The sequence below is a fragment of the Agelaius tricolor genome, unplaced genomic scaffold (genome assembly GCF_023055355.1).
Source record: "Agelaius tricolor isolate 1412-34295 unplaced genomic scaffold, bAgeTri1.0.p SCAF_16, whole genome shotgun sequence".
Classification (NCBI taxonomy): Eukaryota; Metazoa; Chordata; class Aves; order Passeriformes; family Icteridae; genus Agelaius; species Agelaius tricolor.
Window position 1 is genome coordinate 6,531,377 of NW_027269276.1, and position 19,023 is coordinate 6,550,399.

At 44.6% G+C, this 19,023-nt stretch overlaps 1 protein-coding gene across 4 annotated transcripts in view; it reads left to right on the top strand.

Annotated features, from left to right (window-relative positions):
* The first annotated feature begins 2,282 nt into the window (after positions 1-2,282).
* The window catches only part of AKAP13 (A-kinase anchoring protein 13), a 208,718-nt gene continuing 191,977 nt past the window's right edge, over positions 2,283-19,023 (top strand). For all 4 annotated transcript variants that reach the window (XM_071441287.1, XM_071441288.1, XM_071441289.1 and 1 more), the window contains exon 1: positions 2,283-2,413. The gene's annotated coding sequence lies outside the window, so the exon portion shown is untranslated. The remainder of the gene's footprint in view (positions 2,414-19,023) is intronic.

The window sequence follows — 19,023 nt, forward strand, 5'->3', positions numbered from 1 at the left end:
ATTCACCTTCTGTGACTGCATGGGACAGAATATCTTCCATGAATGAGGACAACCAGCTGATCCTCCTGGTTTGGTGCTAAGCTGCTGCACTCTTTTCTCAATATTTTCCATGCTAATTTCTTTGCCACCCAGTCTGGAATATTATGACTATGGTGAATGCTCATGGGCAGCCCTGATGACAGATGATCTTCACACTCTACACCCCAAAAGCATTTCCAAACTCTTTGCAAGAGCAGTGAATACGAGCCCATCTACAAAGGCCTGTACACAGCTGGTACAGACTCAGGGAATCCCTGCTTTGGGACTTCTGACCCCCTCTAAGTTATAGGGGGGCACCTACAGCAACACCAGGGCTGTGTCAGCTCCAGGTGAGGCTAAAGAAGACAGAGATTGATTTGCCAGGATGGAGGTGACAAGCAAAGAATATTCCATTGATGGGCAACCAAGAGGGTAGAGCTAAAGATCCCGGTGTTCTTGTTATAGAAAATTTTAGGTAGGTGTTATCTGTTACCACGCTACCTCGCTCGTGATTGCTTCTGTACGATGAGGAATGCTGGGCTGGGCTGTATCAGTCATTGTTTGGTTGGAGCCCTGTAGAGGACAGTTTTGTCAAGACGTGGCCTTTCACTAGATGGTGCTCTTTGCTGAGCCATCGTTGTGTCTGACCCCTCCTGAAGCTGGGAACTTCCAAGTGATCTGCCCCTTAAGCCCGTCTTGTAAAGATGGCACCAAGGCAAAGGAAGATATTTTTCCAGAGTCCCTGCTCTCATGTGCCTTATTTTATTGGAGCCAAGTATGAAAAAAAACTACTGCTTTATATCTGGTTGTTAAGGGTGTACAATGCTGGTACATTTCAGTCTCCAAAACTACCAAAATGCATAAGCATTGGAACCATTTTTATTGTTTCAGTTGCTTTCAACTGAATCACCAGTGCATGTTTTGGAAGCCAATGCCAAGTTCACGTGCAGGGTTTTCAGGAGATAATCTTCTGCACCATACACAGTGTTGGTTTTTCTGTTCTACTTAGAACATGATGGACAGGAATTACCTGCAGGCTTCGCCCAGTGCTCTGATCAGCAGCAAAATCTTTGCAAAGTATTGTGAAGTGCTTTTGGGCTGGTTCTCATGAAGTGACACATGTTCAACTCAGTGCTGATACTGCCTTTGTGCATATCATCATCCAGCCACTGCCAGGGCTAGAGGGACACTGTAGAAAAAGCCAAGTGGAAATGCTGGGCCACCACATGTACACATATCCAAAGAGCTTCCAACAAAAACAGTAACTGAAGGCAAATCACCACCACAAGAGATCAGGCATTTTCACTGTGCAGGGCCTCCTCCAGCCCAGCCACACACGGACCACAGACCACATGAGCTCATTTGCTAATGGTGGGGTGCCCTTTCCACTGCTTTTCTGGAGAAAGGCGTGGGAATGGTATGGGAGATGTTCCTCCATCAAACCTACACAACCATAGGAGAATCAGAAAGAGAGTGAGGAGCAGGATGAGGCTGTGGGCTGGGCTAGTGGGACTAAAGTGGAGCTGCTGGGTTTGTGACAGGTACAGATGTGCAGCAGATTCCGCTCACAGCTGGACAGCTCGCGCTCTGGGCAACAGGAGAGGCTTTAATCGCTGGAAGTGGGGATGCCAGAACTCCAACACCCACCAGAACAGGCCCTACAGCCGGAGCTCAGCACGTGGGCAGGCAGGATCCTAAAATCCCGGAATGGTTTGGTTGGAAGGGACCTCCAACATCATCCAGCGCCAACCTCCCCGCCATCGACAGGGACACCTCCCGCTAGCGCAGGTTGTTCAAAGCCCCATCCAGCCTGGCCTTGAACTCCTCCAGGCATGAAGCAATCCCCATGTGCCCCTTCGATAAAAACAAACCCGCAGCTTGAGCTGCTGCCTGCGCTCTTCCACACCCGCACCACCATGTTCCACACACGCCACCGCCTCTCCTTCAGCAGCCGAGCTACCGGCAAGGGGCACAGGTGAGGGAGAAGCCCCCGGGGGCAGGGAGCGGGGCTTTCCCCAGCGCTGCTCACGGCCGCATCTCAGCCCCAGCGAATGCCGCCGGCCTCGCACGGCCCGGCCTCGCACTGCCCGGCCCAGGGCGGTCCCGCCCGGCCCCGCAAGGCCCAGCTCGGTCCCCACTGCCCGGCCCGGCCCCGCTCGGCCCCACCGGGGCGGCGCATGCGGGGTGGCCGGGCCGGGCGCGGCGGCGGCGGCGGTGGTGGCGGCTGCTCAGGTTGCGAGGCGGCAGCCCCCGGCCCTCCTCCTCTCCTTCCTGCCCGCCTCCCCGGGCGGAGAGCACCGGCCCGGCCACCTCCTCCGCCCCCTCCCCGTCCCCGACCCTCTCCCTTCCCTCCCGGCCCCGCTGCCAGGGGCGAAGCCGCCCGCCGGGCCCCGCGGTGAGTTTGCCCCGCCGGAGTTGGGCGAAGGGGTGGGGGAAAGTTTGGGGAGGCCGCCGGCGGGCGCGGAGGGGTGGGCGCTCCCCGGGGCCGGGGGTGTGCGGGAGCCCCCCGCCCCTTCCCGCTCCCTCACACGCTTCCCCCGCCCTTCCTCGTCCTCGGGGGGTTTTTTCTCCGAGCAACTTCGCGTGGAGCCGCTCCGGGCGGCTCCTCTCCTCCGCGTGGCTTTATTCCTTTTCATTTTAGGGCTCTCGGCAGTTTTTCATTTATTTGGAGTGTTTTCTCGCGCGGCTGCTCCCCGCCGCTATTGTCTGCGGGCCGGGGCCGGGCGCGGTCCCCCCGCAGCCGGGCGGGGGTGGCGGCCCCGCTGCCGGGGGACGAGCCCAGCTGTGCCCGGGGGTGTGCGGGGGACACGCACCCGCCTGGCCCCCGGCCTCCCTGCACGCTGGGATACTGATATCCTGGTCGGAACCCCCCTCCAGGCTCACAGACACAACTTTGTATCTCAGTTTATTGTGCGGAAAGTCACCACGGATTCTTATCAAGAGACCCCCGCAACACGCTGGTGTTGGTGTGTGTCACCTTTGGGTCTCCGTGGCCTATGGTGTCACTCAGAGAGTCCTTGCCGTGGGGTCTATTTCATGCGTTCACTCTGTTGCTTGAAAATAGAGTTATTTTTGTTCCTCTCGAGTGCAGACCCTTCTTCTGAAGCAAATGCAGGAGTTTCTGGGTGAGGATTGCGAAATAGTAGTTTTTTTCTGAACCTGTAAACTGTTGGGGTTTATTAATCCACCTTCTGTGACTGTGTTGTAACCACAAGTCATATAGTGATTGGGGATTTGCAGAATCTGAGATTTTGCTGACCTCTGGAATTGGTTCTGCCCCAGTGTCCTTTACAGGGCTTCATGTTAGCTGGAGATTGGAAGTGGGGGAGAAAAGTGATTTATAAAAAGTTCTTTTTTTTAAAGAGTGCACTGTACCAATTCTGCTGTGGATGACCAGATAGAGATTTGATAAAGGGATTAGAAATCCTGCACTGCTGTAGGACAGTTGGTCACTGTGGCTCTCTGTAATCTCTGTCAGCCGTAAAACTTTAGGTGCTCATGGAGATATGCGATGCAGTAGAAATATGTAAAGCATGTAGCTTCAGAGCTGAGTTTAGACAGTTGGTCTGAGATCTATGGATGTCTTGTGTACTGGGAGTTTTGGCTAATGTAATCTAATCGGTTTTAAAGGGCCAAGCGACATTAGTTCTGTTTGTGGTGACTCTCCTGGAGTCCCTTGTTGGGTGTGTTTCTCATGTTTTGGACGCCCTTGCCGAGCTGTTCTGGAAGGGTGAACCAAGTTGAAGGTAAGATATCATTTATTGTGATGTTCGAGGAGCTGTATTTTTGTACATAGATACCTTAGCAGTGGGAGTAGATGTTAACCTCATAACATCCCTGCCTGTGGATAGAAACTGCTATCTGTAGTAGAGGGGCATTTGCTGTGCTTTGGGACATGGTGACAGTGACTTGTTCTGTTCGTACGCTTCAAATTGAGTTGTTTGGGTTTTTTGTTTCGGTTGCTTTTTTTACAAGCCTGGTAGCAGAGTAAGGGTGCATTTGGCAGGGTGAGGATCATCTGGTCGTGTGTTTTCCCTTGGCACGAGTTCAAGTGTGTACCTGTTGTCCATTTCATGGGTTGAGCCCTCTCCGTCGCCCATCTGTCCTTGCAGCGCTGCCCGGTGCTGGACAGACGGGCTAGCCTGGGGCTGTTGCTAGAAGGGCATGGGTGTTGAGTTCTGCCAGGCAGACAGGTTTTGTAGGTAGCCTGAATGACGAGTCCCCTGCAGGTAGTGTGGATGAGCTGTGCCGTGTGACAGCGTTCCAGCCTGGATTTCCTGCCCGGCTCTGGTGGCCACGGATGGCCGGCATAGCCCGAGAGGTGAGGACTCGACGTGTCCGAAGTGAGAGAGTCCAGCCAGGGACTGCAGCCAGAGAGAAAGGCAGGAGCTCGATGTTCCTGATTTACAGCTTCGCTGCATCAAAGGAGGGAAACACATTTAAGAGCTCAAAGCTTCTCAAAGGAACAGAGCTCTGCCAGGTACTATGCGATGATGGATGTTTTTAAACACAGTCTGCGTAGCGCAGCTTTGAGACTCAGGCATATGCAGAACTCACTAATCTCTCAGCAGGATATACTTGTGAGTAAGCCGTGTTCTGGTCTAGGGTACACTCCTGTGCTAAGAGGGGGATTAAGTACTGTTAAAGGAATCTGGTTATTCTATCCAAAGCATGAATTAAGAACAGCAGTCAATAAATTATCCTAGAGGAAAAAAACATTGGTAGGTTTATTGGTGGTGTTCACATGCTCCTGTGTTACAAAAGCAGCGGGGTTCTTTCATATAATTTTCTGCTGGAATATTAAGTTTTAATAAATAGCTACTTAACAAAAAAATTATCAGTAGAAGCTGCAGTGCCTGCTGTACCTATTTCTTTTCCACTGTTTCCAGGACACCAACGTATCAGTTTTCTCTGCCTGGTATTTGGTGGTGATCCACTCGCCAATAAAACCGACCTTGAAGCAGCTTGGAAGCTTTTCTGCTTATTACTGTAGCTGGTTATCTCTGCAATCTACTTGAGTGCTATTAAATACTATTTCTATAGGGTTCCCCACGCAGGCAATAAATAGCCTGAAGTCAGCTAAACCACACAGCTGATTGGTAGGGAGGAACTGTTTGGTTTTGTCTTGCCTCTACTGGTGGAAGGCACTGCTAAGAAGTTAAAAGCTTGAGGAGAAGGCTGGGTAGTCCAGGAGGCTGTAAAGGCATGATATGGCCTCCCTGTGTGATTGTGGCCCCATGTTTTACCAGTCTCCTGCACAGGGAGTTGGCAGTTGGCGTGGTTTCCAGCTGGAGGATAACTCCTATTTGCAGGCATATGAGAGGCTGGATGTGGAAAGCTGGGGAGGAAAACACCTTGCAGCCTGCACCTTGTGATTACTGAGTGCTGTTTGGTGCCAAGTGCTCATGTGCTTGCTTGCATTGATCACCTGTAGGACAGATAAAGGTAATGAGTGACGTTCTGAAGCAGCTGATAGCTCTGGTGTAGAGTCCTTTGCTGCCCTGGGGTTTGCCACAGGGGATATAATCCAGCTGGGAGCCTGCTTAGGGCTGGCATGTACCACCTGGTCAGTCACGTCCAGGAAGCTCTGCACCTTTTCTAAAACAAAACTTGTTTTTAGGGTGTTGGATATAATGCGATTTTTATGAATAGTTTAGTCATGCTTCATTTTTTTTTCCCTCTTCTAAAACAGCTGTCAACAATCTCACTGTGGGGAGGGAATGGGCCACTCCTTGTACTCACTGAATAGTCAGACACTTCAGCCTGGCATTGCACTTCTTAGTGGCTTTTGGAAACAAAGCCGTGGATGTGGCACAATGGCTTCTTTTTATTTATTTATTTATCAAGCCTGCCTTTCCCCCTTTGCAAATGACCTTTATGCAGATCTAGAAGGCAAAGCCCATCACTGGGAGTTAGCTGGTTAGTTACTTCAGTTACTGATAAGAAAATATGATGGCAGTGCTCCAGGAAAAGCAGCTATGCTGGGAACTTGTTGCTGCAGTGAAGCTATACAGATCTTTTTCAGAATGATATACCTCTGTATATTTATAGTGCTTTGTCAGGGAAACAGGGTGACTCCTCTCATAATGTCTGCATGACAAATAAGCTGTGACGCCACAAATCCTGTGAAGAGTTTATTGTCCTTCTCCAGACGGCTGGTGGAGACATGCAGTAGGTAAAAGTTTCAGTATCGTGCTAAACTTGAACTGCAGTTTTGTCATCTCATCTCTTTTGTGTGTTGGCGTAGCATAAGCAGCCTCTTCCAGTTCCCCAGCTGGGCCATACTGGGGTTCTTTGGGTCTGTTCAGCAAACCAGGCTGGGAAATGGATCCCAGATAAGAATACATTATTGTTTTTTGTGTATACAATTCATAACTTGTGTCAGTTAATAAAAGAAGTTCATTCTATACCTGCATCACTTACCTGACTGTGTTTCTTTGTGTTATCACAAGCAGCTGCTGTGGCAGAGGGTTGGATGCTTCCACCAGGAGAAACCTAAACTCCTGGAAGTGCTTTTCCATTTGCAAAGAAGGCATTTGACTGTGGTGCCCATCCCTTTTTTATAGCATGTGAAGATGACATGGGAGATAGATGTTTCTGAGATAAGCCAGTGTGCTAAAAGTCAAAGTGTTTAATTTTTAAGTTCTGTAAGAGAGCAGTTCAAGAGCAAAGAAATCTCTGGAAAATAAGTTCTGCCATTTTAAGAATGTTTTTTAAAATTTTCTTTATAACCTTTTTAGATAGGTTGCTAGATCGTTGAGGACTAGGGGAAGAAAGTGCAATCACAAATATTTTTAAGTAGGCAACAGTCCTAAAAAAGTACAAAGTGTGATACCTTGGAAAAAGTAAGCTTTAGTTCTGTTGTAGCTGTAATGGATCACATGTTGTGACATGGTCACGCAGTCTAACAAGACTATTTTTTATATATTGACAAGAAACTTATAAATCTGATGCTGCAGAGTTTATTGAGTGGTTTGTAATATGCATGAGAAAAAGGTGAATTCTTTGTTGGCATAGCAATGAAGTTCTCACAGTCCAAATGCTCAAATATTTAATCTAGGATTGGAGAAAACATAAGGAAAAATTACCCCTGAAACTAATATCATCACCTTCTACAGCACTTTGTTGAGGGCTTGAAATACAGTATAGTCCAAGCATGTTGGGTTTGATGCCTCTGGGTGAGGTGTGGGCCTTAGGGGCTTCCATGGTTGGTGGAGGACCTTGACTGTGGCCTTGGCTGCAGAATCCAGAGGTGCTTCTTCACCTGTGAACTCGTAATTCTGCAGGTTTTCTTGACAAAGGTAATTCTCCTGGACCACCTGGATTTTTCTTGAATCTCTTTCCCCTTATTAAAGACTGTGAATTTGCTTTTATATTCAAAATGACCCAATCTCTTCAGTCAAATTTTTCTTTTTTTTATTTTTGTGATTCTCTAAGTTGTTCATAATAAATAATTTTCCTGTTTGGCTGCTCTTGTCTTTCCAAAACTGGTCACAGTATTTTGTTCAGTCAATGTGGCAACTGAGCTGTCACAGTTTTCTTGTAGGTTTGATCCTTTCCTGTGGTCACCTTTTTAGTTCCTTGAAAATCATGTTGTAGAGACTGATTGCTCATTGGATCCTGTGGAGCTGCTCTTCTGAGATAAATATTAAAATGTATGAGCACGGGTAGCAACTGATCCATTGTGTCTTTGTTTCAAGCACTTGTGAAATTTTCTAATAGACTATGCAAAATTTGCCACAACTTCTGATTGCTTCTAGTCTCTTTTTCTATTTTTTGACTACTTTCAGGTGGCTGATATAACTTTCCCGTTAGTCTCGTTGTTGAACTGTTTTTACTTTAATGTTACATTTGCAAAATACACGGTGAGAGATCTCCCCAAATTGTTTTTTAATGTGAGATGTTATTTACAGTGTGGCAGCACCGCTAAGATTAGCCTGATCCACTGTAAAAGGAAGGATTTAAGGATTTTCTTCTGTAGCAGCTCCTTCAGGTTTTATTTCTGAGAGCAAGGGAAAAGGAAATAAGCAATGAATTATTAATTTAAAAATGAGGCTGAATTTTGGTGAGACTTTTTCCTCTGTGAGCATGATTTAAAGTGGTCATCTTAAAGGTCATTTGATGATGATGATCAAAACTTTGTGTGGAGAGAAAGTGCCCCATGTGTCATCTTCGAGTCTTCTGTGCTTTTTATCACCCATGACTAATGCAAACTGGAGCAGCAAGTTACGCTCAAATCTGCGACATATTTGTATCTTCATCTAAACCATATCTGAGGTTTCTGGCAAAGTTACTTGGGAAAGTCAGTCTTTTTCCCAGTGTGTCTCAGTGGTGTAACTGTTCTGTAAATCTGAATGCTGCACTTAGTAAAACCATTACAAACAAACATTCTGGCACGGAGCAGTTGTTCTAAACCGGACTGTCTTCAGACTCAAACTAGTGACTCACCCATTCTTGTTCCATGGATTAACACACCTGGCATGTGTCACGCATGGATGCTGGCCCAGTCATCCTGTTCTTGCAGGTATCCCTGTTTCCAGTGGAGGGAAGATTAAAGTGGGGGTGGGAGTGTGCACAGCAGTTGAAAACCACCTGGTGGAGGTTGATGCTGAGGATGGGTTTGCCCAAAGACTTCTTTTGCCATGTGCCTGGCGTTGCTCTGCTTCTGCCACTTTTTAGGGATGCACAGCGTGGCTGCTTGTGTGAAGTCTCTCCCTTCAGGGCAACAATACAGAAAGCTGTGCTGGGTCAGGCCATGGGTTTCCTGCCCCGTGGTGTTGGTTGTGGGTTCTTGGGGAGGTGTGAGAGCAAGGAAAGTCCACACCAGTGACTGTGGGCACAGTGGGGTTCAATACCAGGATGTGTGACACATTCAGCTTCCCAGCATGTGTAGATATCGATACCCTGCCAACTCTTGAAACTTGCTGTCAATAGGAAGAGAGGGAAAATAAGGGATGGTGGGAGTGAGATTGTTGAAGGGAATGAGTCTTGGTCACTTTACACATGCTGTTTTCCCTCCTGAGTTTCCTCTGGGATGCTTAAGTCTTTGGTCCCATAATAGCAGTGGGACAATGAATGCTTGGATGGAGGAAGCAGGTGTTAAAGGAAGGGGGGAAGTGATTTATTTTGGGGGGAAGGGGAGGACAGGATGGCCATATTTGCCTCTTATACAGACTAATTTCTTTTGGCTCAGGAGCTTGGTGCACAGCTTCCTAAGTGCTGAACCCGCAAGTAAGATGGCAGCAAAACTGGGACTTGCTTTTTTTTTAGTTAATATCACTTAGTGAGTCAGCCAAAGAGGGAGGTTTACGTGATGTACCTCTGGTGTTACGTGATGAGTTCTGTTGTTTTGTTCCCTGTTACCATAAATCTTTCACTGCAGCAGCAAGGCTGCAGTGCTGACAACACTGGACATCTTCAAGTCTGCACTTTGTACTTGGGAGTGCTGGTTTTTAATTGTTTAAAACCAAACTGGAGCTGATTGAGTTTACGTGTGGCTTAGATTAATTTCTGTAGTGTGATCTGAAGGTCTTTGAGTTGGTGCAGAGGGTGATTCTCAGATAAAGTGAAACAGGCTGCTTCAGGTGCTGTGCAGCAGATGTGTTTGCAACCGTAGCCCAAAGATTTCCCATCCTGGGAGCAATGACAACACTCCATTACATTAGTGGGGTTTTCAGCCTGTGCAGGAACCTCTCTTGAACATGGGAGTCACTTTTTCCATCGCTAAGTGTTTTGCAGCCACTCCACCCATTTTTATGATGAGTGATCATCATCGAAGAGCACAGTGGAACACAAGAGGTGGTGAGCAAACCTTTTGTTACATTAAATGTAAATGTTTATAGTTTCTCTTCTCCTAGCAGCTGCAGAGAAAGTAGGTTGTCTCAGCTGGGTATAGAAATAAAGACTAAACCCTTTTTATATGTGCTGTCATAAAAGAAGGCCTTGTGTAATAAACATTCATTTCACAAGGTCCAGGTGTCTCTTTACACTTTTGTTTGATTCAAGGCAAAAGGTTGCTGCACATGTTTGTTAACTGCAGGTTTTTCTCTATTGTGGTGCAGATGCCAACAGGAAAATACACATTTGTCCTCAGACCCATTGTGGGAGGATGCTGGGGGTTATGTTGGTACCCACTGAGTGGCTGCATTTGAGTGCTGGTGGCTCCTGCTGAGTTGGGCACAGGAGTGTGAATCCATTTGTGCAGTGGGGAGTCTCCAAAATTTGGAGCTGCTTTTCCCCCCTGGCCAGAGCTACTAATGAATTTTGGAAGAGTCTTTTGGTTATGTAGCCTGAAGAAGAGTTTGTTTGTAGCACGGAGGCTGAGATCTGAGCACTTAACTAGCATAAAATGCTTTTAACTAGCTTATAAATGTATTTTCTTGAGTAGGTGCCTTTCTTGTCCCTGTGAAAGATGCTGATGGGAGTAGGATGATAGGAGCAGGTTTCTTGAGAGCTCTCCCACAGTTAAAACAGGGCTTTGATCCTTGTTTTCATGGGCAGTGAATTAGGCTAGAAAAAGAAGTAGACCATTGCATGAAGAGCTTACAAGTTACTACTGTGGATAATAAATATGTTTGCATGGATGTTAAGAGGATTAATTTTTTGTGAAGTGCATTGAAAATGGAAGAATTAAAGAAGTACTTAAGTGCTAACTGGCTTTGTGTCTCGTAGGTCTTGTAAATTTTTTTCTCCCTCATTCCAGTCAGTTTCAAGTTGTGTTTGTTATTGATAGGAAATGTAAAATTTACCTGTCAGTCTCATCCATTTTTTTTTCTGTGTTCTGGGAATTTTGCAATTTACCTATGGGCAGTAAGGTGGTAAAATGTTGTATTTTCAGATGGCATTTCAGAAGGAGAGGTGCTCTGCTGAATGTGATGTGCTTCCTTCTGCAGCTGGAATTGGCTCTACTTAAACTCTGGGGTTTAGTGCTTAGACCTCCCTGGTTTTTCCTTTATCAGATTAGCTAGGATTTTGGCAGGACTTTGTGCTGCTTTTTCTTAGCCAATCGACTTTTATGTGAGTGTTCAGTAACTTTCTTGCTTTATAATCTCAAAGTTCAGAAGTCATCAGGTTCTTTGAGACTAATGAGAGTTCCTATCCCAGCAACACCTTCTGGCAGGCAGAGAAAACACTTGAGCATGTGGAGAGCAAGTTTTGAAATGAAAATTCAAAACTACTAGAGGAAGATGGAGGACCTGTGGTAAGGAAAGTGCTTGGAAATGTATACATCTTCCTGAAGGTACAAAACATGAATTTGCTTTTTACCCTTTCTTTCCTGGATTATTTGCAGGTCCCATGCCCTCTGTGTTATCATTTAATACTGTGAGATAGCAGATAAATGGCAGTCAAACAGTTACTGTACAATTGCATTATATAAAAAGATTAAGCATTGTGATAAAATGTATCAAGTCAGTATAAACTTATCAAGCTGTTTAATACTCTGCTTAGAGGAGTCCTGATTTTCCCACCTCTCTCCCTCCCCAGAACTAATTTGTAAAATCTTTGCCAATTTTTACTAAAAATCCAGTCTGATCCGTGCTACTGATATTAATTAAGAAAGAATAATAGTGTTTGCATAAATACCTGTGTGTATTAATGCCTTGGGCTTATGATAGTGCAAAGAGAAACCTAGGCCATTTCGAAGGAAATGAGCTCTAAGTCTATCAAAGTCTTGTTTGAAGTTTTTCTTTGAGAAGGTTCCTCACTTGGTGTTTGTAGTGAAGGAAATAAATTGTTCCATTGCAGGGCTTTTTTTGATTCTTAGATAAGTCTGAGTCTGAGCCACTGGATACCTTGGGGATAGAGACTTGGTTTAACATTGGGTGGAAGTTGACTGAGGAGCAGGAGCTGTTGCAGTGTGGTTGTGTTACTGTGGCTGTGATTGTTGGCAGAGCAGCATTTTAAATTCCCACACAAGAGATGTACAGCTCTGCCTACTTGAGACCTTGTTGCTTCTGGCTGCTTGGGGAAAAAAAAAAAATATGCCCATGATGGAGAGGAGAGAAAGAACAGTTGGGATGCTGCTAGATGAAAGCCTAGCAGCAATGAGCAACTTGGGAATACACCCGAGCTGGAATGCAGGGTCGAGCTCAGAGTTTGCCTCCCAGCCAGGGAGAGTTGCAGGGTGGAGATGGCAGGGACCACCCTGCACGTTGGGAACCAATTGTCACCTCTGCTTGGTGCTTCGAGCTGTCCCTTGTTGGAGAGCAGCCTTTTGGGTGTGCACTGGGCTCTCAGCAGCATCCTGTGATGAGACAGGAGCAGCCCTGGGTTTTGCCTCCCCTGTGACTTGAGCAAATTGAATTCACTGCTGAGTGCAGGATGCTGAACCCTTGGTGCTTGATGTGCCAGGCAGGATCAGAGCACACACTCATTTCTCCCTGCCTCTTTAAATTACCTGTGTTAACTCCCTGATGTCTGTTATTTAGAAAATAAATTTTGTCTCATACATCCAACCCAGGAAAGCGCTTATATATCCAGCAGCCAGGAAATTGAATGAATCCTGATCTATTCTTAATTTCTTGTGTTTCCTGTGGTTTTATTGTTTGTGTTACCAGCCCTAATATTTACATACTTTTGAATGAGCTTTTCTTTTTTTGGAAGATACTGCTTTGTTTGTATGCCTTGCAAAACAGGTTCTTCCATTTTTTTTTTTCAAATAACCAAACAACTTACTTTCTCAAAGGAGTAGGAGGAAAAAAAAAGGAAGATTATAGGAATCACCAAAGGGAGATATCTAAGAATAGATTTTTTTTTGGTTGATGATATGCTAAGACTCAATCTAAACTTGATTCTATCCTTCCAAATGTCCTTGGGCTCTTTGAGAACTTTGTAAAACTTGTTGCATATGAAATTAAGTGCTTGTGGGTGCTTTATCTGAATAGCAGATGCATTTACAGTTGACATTTTAAATGCAAAGGTGCTTCCATGAAAAATGCTTGTAAGAACAAAGCTGTAGTTCCCACTGAAACCCCAAAGACATAGGAAGACAAGTTGGTGGAGTCTGCTGTGTTAATGTTTAAAAGTAATGCTGGTGAGTGTTGTTCATCTGTGTCTCTGGAAACTGATGTAGTGCTTTTTTTTTCTGCAGAGTAAGGAAGATTTCACAGTTATATTCCCTGCCTTTCTTCTGGATGTGGAGGACCAATAGAGCTGATGTTCTTTAGGGAGTCTGTCCCTTAGTACATCAACTGGCTGCCTTTTCCATGGATGTTTGCTTTCCTTTAGTAATCCTTTAGGAGCTAATTTGAAATTGCCAATTTTTTAAAAAATAAAGTGTTCTCCATGGAATCTGTGATCAGCCTTTATTTGCAGGTGTTACTGTTCTGTGTTGAATTTCCGACTAATCTTCAGATATTTATTTCTTTCAAAAAATAAGACGGAACTTCAGAACTTTTTCTTTCAAATCTCTTCTGCCTGCCATGGATAAAACCTATTTGCACGTTGATGAATAGTGGCTGGGAAGCCTGTCTGGTTCTGCAGCAGGATCCATAAATAGCATTAGTGTCTGGTTTACTTTGGGAAGGAAGGTGTCCCGTTGTGGCAGTGGCAGGGGGGAGCCTTGCACTCACTCCCAGTAAAGTTGCCCTGTCTGGGCAGTGTTCACCAGCACGAAACTGAGAAACATGATACAGTGTCTCTGCTGAGATACAGAACCCCTTTGAAAGCTCCAGAAAGTACTGACATTTATAGAAATGGCTAATACTGGCCTTTTTATTTTCTCTGTCCCTCTGCTGTTGGCTCAGAGAGACTTGGAGGATCATAATACTGTGTGAAAAATACTGATGTATCCCTCATCACCCTTCCTATCATTTGCTGCAGGGAGCACCTTGGGACGTGCAGAGCACATTGCTGCATGTGGTCCGTGTCTAGCACTCCTGTGTGTTCAGGTGGATGGGCCAGCACTTGGAGTAGCTGTTCTAGTTGCCAGACTGGATCTGGCAGCTCATTATCAAACATGTTGGGTCTCAGGATTGAGGTTTGGATGAATGCCTCTGAAATGCACCCTTCCACCAAGGATATTTTCAGGTTTGGTCTTTGGAGCATTTGGTTTGTGGCACAGTTGCTGAAGGAGAAACTGTCCTCTCTGCTAGATCAAAAATCAGTTTATTTTGGAAAGTGGAAAGAAAATGTCCAGGTGGTTCAGGGGTGGCACAGTTAACCATCTCTGATACCCCAGAAGCAATCATGTGTGCAAAAGGCCAGTGGCTGGTAATTACCTCAAAGTGGATGGGGCTTGGGATACTTGTGTCTTGTTTCATTGGCAAAATGAATCCAGGTAAAGTTTCAGAACTGGAATAAAAAAAGTTTAATTTTTGCCCTTTTAATGAAGACGATGATAAAACTCCTTGGCTGCATGGTTTTTTCCTTTCCTAAACTGCTTGTGGCATGGTTATTGCTGGATGTTGTGAAATGTAAATAACACCAAGGTAGTGAACTCAGCATTCCCTGTTCCTTGGCAGCGTGGGTGAATGGAAACATCTGTCCAGGGCCTCTCTGGTTCCCTTCCTCAAACAGCTCCTGCTTCCAGCACAGTGCTGCAGAACGTGCTGCAAAGTCCTGCAAACCCTCTCCTTAACTCTGCACCACACAAAATGGAGGAAAATCTAGAGGGTAAAGGAGTGAGGATTTTTTTTTTTCCCATAGTGGGTATTTTAATGCAAGTCATTCAGATTTCTGGTGTTCTGATGCCAGCCTGTGACATGGGACAGACCTGAGCTCGTGCTCTTGGCACAGTCCAGCTCCTCTGGTGTGTTCATCTCTTGCATTTCACTCTCAAATCACTCACTTGGCAAATGCTTAGCTACTCCCTGTCTCTCCTATTCTGATTATACAAGTAGGCTGTGGCAGGGTGTAAGCTTCAGTAAAAAGGATTTATTGGTTTGCAGGCATGGGGATGGGTGATAGGGGTTGAACTAATTTTTTACCTCATAAAGAGGAGTGGGAGGCAAAGGGACAACAAAAAACTGCAGCAGCAAGTGCAGAAGGAGGATGGGAAACCACCCTGGTATAATTCACTCAGGGTTTCCTCTGAGTTTGGGTGTGAGATCTTCCTGGGTTTTTACGTTGTGGCCATGAAAGAAATGCAAACAAAACCCCAAAACCTAAGTAACCATGCAAATAATGGAGGAAGTACGTAGTGAATGTTTTGTGATAGGGAGAGATAGTAACTGGGGCTTCTGAGCTTTAGGTTGGCTACAGGATGTAAATAGTGCTTGTGTTGGTATGGGTGGGTGCTGTGGGTCAGGTTCATTGACACTTTGGACTCTAAAACTTACTTTGTAAATTTCAGACACTGCTTTGAATTTGTTTTCATTTCAGCTAGAGAAGTTGTTACTAATTTTGTCCTGTTGGTGAAACATGAAATCGTTGTCCTTACAAGGTGTTTTCGTGGTGATTTTTTAAAAAAAAAATTATTTTGTAATCATAAATTGGGAAGGATGGATGGGAGAAGAAAAGGGATGCTCTTGTTGCTTTTAAAATCTAGGAATACAAATTTTTTTCTCCCCTCTCTCACCCCTTGTTTGAGTGATGAAAAAGAAGTGTCAGTTTTTAAATAGATCAAACATCTTTCTAGCACATATCATTGGTTTGAGGTGAGGCTGCATGGCCAGGTTTTGATGGTTTAGGGATATATTAGGTGAATTAATGCAGCCATTTGTGATGCATTTATGAAAACTGGGGGGTTTTTTAAGCTTTCAGTGTTTTTTTCCTTTGCTGTCAATATGTACAAAATTATTTCTTTAAGGGAAACCTGAACTGTGCTAGCCAGGGACTAATTCTGTATGTAGTATATCCCGTTCTGAAAAAAAGTGGGTTATTCTTAACATAAATTACATACTCAGAATTAAGTAAGATTAAAATTACAGTGAAGACAGGCTAATAAGGGTTTTACTCTGCTGAGGAATTTGACTTAAAGCTTGCGTTGGAGCCTGGAGTTGAATTTGAGCTGCCAATCCAGCTGAAGTGTAAAATGCCTCCCAGTCTCAACTGGAGTAAGCTAATGCAGAGTTTGAACTGAATTATGGTTTTTTCCTCTCCTTTTCATTGGACAGATTTATAAAGAATTATTTTGATGATTTTGTATTCCCCTCTGAGTACTTCCAAAAGCTAACACAAAGCATCATTGCATAATGGAGGGGTGGACAGCAGAATGCTTCTGTGATCTCCAGTGTTGCTTCAGGATTTCCAGCTCTGTAAATAATTGCTCAAGGCAAAGGTACACTAATATTATTTGATGAACAGGAAGTCTGCAAATATCATGGTATTTTGCCATAATTACATTTGCAGTGGTGCAGGTGTTGAGCCTTACCCATAGCCAGGAAAACCAGTGCCTCAGATAGATTTGTAAGAACATGTGGGTGAGGAGATGGGATGAAGGTTTGAAGGAAAGTACATCAGCAGATTTGCATTTAAAGGTTTGAAAAACATAAAAAAGTTTCAGGAGATGTGTTGCTGATGGCACTGCTACAATGGCTTGGCTTTGTAACAGCAAAACAAAACCATCCAAATCCCCCTTTCTTCAGAAACTGCAAGATACTCTTAGATTTTTATTTGTTTTTAATGGATTATGGTTTTCTTAGATTGATGTGCTGCTGGTTCTGCTCAGGGCTCAGAGGTATTTGTTACTGTGGTAGTTCTGCCTCATGCGTCTCACACCCAAATCTTTCCTTAGCTCATTTGATGCCAAAATCCTTTTTTTTTTGGCTCTGTTGGTGACCAGAGCAGCTAAGTGTGAATCTTGAGCAGCTGGTTAGGTGACACCCACTGCCTCCTCCAGACAGTGAGAGTGTTCAAGCACTTCATTAATACTTTACTTGAGCTGTCTCAATGAGATGGCTGAAGGAAATTAAATAGTCATTAAAATAATGCTGCCAGAAATGCCTGAAACCAACTATATTGGGAGACTGACTCATCTGCCCTTGCTCTGGCTGGATGCAGTGGGAGGGTATCCTGCTTTTTTTTCCACAACTTCATGACCTTGTATCACCAGCCCATGCATTCATTTGGGAACAGACTGATGAAGGAGAGAAGATGATATGCAGAAGGGAATGTTTCTGAGGGTGATGCTCATAGTTGAAATGGTCTTGGAGTAGTTATTTTGAGAGGAAATCTTGGCTCGTGTTCATGGAGCTGAACTACTAAGAGCAGCCTGCGAGGTGGGAAAAAAGGGATGGGGAGAAAGGAAGCAGGTGGTGAGAGGATGTGTGTACCAGAGAAGTGAAGCAGCACTCATGTTATCTCTTCCAAGCCCTCTGTTTTTCCTCCCTCTAGAGATGGCCATTATTTCAAGTGGGCCCTGAGGTTTGGAAAAATGTTTGGTGTGTGTGTGAGCAGCAAATATTGAGAAAATTGCTGTGCTGTGTGTAAACCTAGCATGGAAGTTTGTAACTGAGATGCGTGGTGATGTCTTCACTTGATTTTGTCTCTGAAGCTTTGAGGGGCATAGCAAAATACTTGGTGCCAGCCCAAATGGACTGGTATAAAAGTAAATAAATACTTGTAAAAGATTGTCTCTGTCTTGCTTAGTACTGTTCCTGAGTGTTTCAGCTTTGGATGTTCTTGAAGAAATGGCTCTTTCTTAGCCTAAAAGGCAGCACTTAAGATATTTAGACAGAAGTGGTGCTGCCTCTCCAGACAGGAATATTTGTATAAATGTTGAAAGTGTCCAGTTAATCTGGCAGGATTGTGACCAAGGCACGATAGTGTGCCTGTGTGCATTTACAGTGTAATTATGAATGGTTTGTGCTGTGAGACAGTGTGATGGCTTCAGTGCTGCCTCTTTGTTATAAATACAGCGTCTTCTGGGCTGTTGTTTAAAGACTCCTTTGGAAGCCTGATTTAATAGTTGAGCTGAGTGAATAATTCAAAACCTTTTTATCAAGTTCTTGTTTAAATTCTTAAATGAGCTCACCATAACCTTTTTATGTACCCCTCCTGCATGTGTCATACAAATATTAGAATAATTGAGTTTTACTAGTGCAAATGTTTCTGTGAAGCAAATTTTTAGAGCTTGATGTATGACTGTTTATGGAAAGGGGAATGTTAAAATCTCACACACCAGTGCCTATGCCAGAAACTTGTGCTGGCTTACTTAGGAAAAGGGTGGGGGGGCGAGACCCTTGGCTTTGTTGGAGCAATCCTAACTGAGCTGGTTTGTCAGATTGACTTGTTTGCAGTTCAAAAACTGAACACATGTATTTAAAGGAATTTCAGCTATATCTCTTCTTACAGGCCATTCTACAAACAGTAGCAGTACTTAGTTTAAAATATTTGCTTTTTTTCCAGATAAGTACTATTTTGACTCTTTTTCCTTTTCTCACCCCTTTACGTGAGATGAACCAGCACATTCAAAATGCATCTGCTTAGCATCACTGAGTAGCTTAACAAAGGGATGCAGATGAGAGAAAATCCACAGTTACCTTCCAGGTTTCATCATTCCTTGGCTTGAAGTCCAGTCCAGGCTGGAAGAGAGCCTTGCAGATAAGTAATTTGAGTGGATTTAGCATGCCTACTCACATGTATTAATGTTTGCAGACTTGCTGGTGAAAGCTCATTAGTGTTAAGTCACTTCTGAGTACTGATGGTCTTTAAAAGGCAAATGAAAGCCTTGCAACCAGGATGTCTGCAGAACTGGCATCCATTTGTCTTCTGCTTCTGAAGAAAAATGGAAGACTTAAAAAATCTAAAGCCAGCTCAAGAAGCAGGAGTTGAGGATTAGGCAGGGAGCTGGGAGATGCTGTTTTCTCAGTGGAGAATTGTTGCTTAATTGGTTACAAGAATTTAGTCAAGGCTGTTTATTCTGTTAGCAGACAAACCTCCTCCTGTGCATGCTCTGGCAGTGCTCTAACCTCCCTGGCACTGCAGTGTGTGCTTGGAGATGAGATGGAAAATCCTTCCTCTTGCAGTGCGTCATGAGTTTGCAAAGCCTGCTTTGCATGTGCAGGGTTTGCTCTCCAAATTTTGGATTTCTTTGCTGAGTTTTCTCTCTGAACTCTGCTGCAG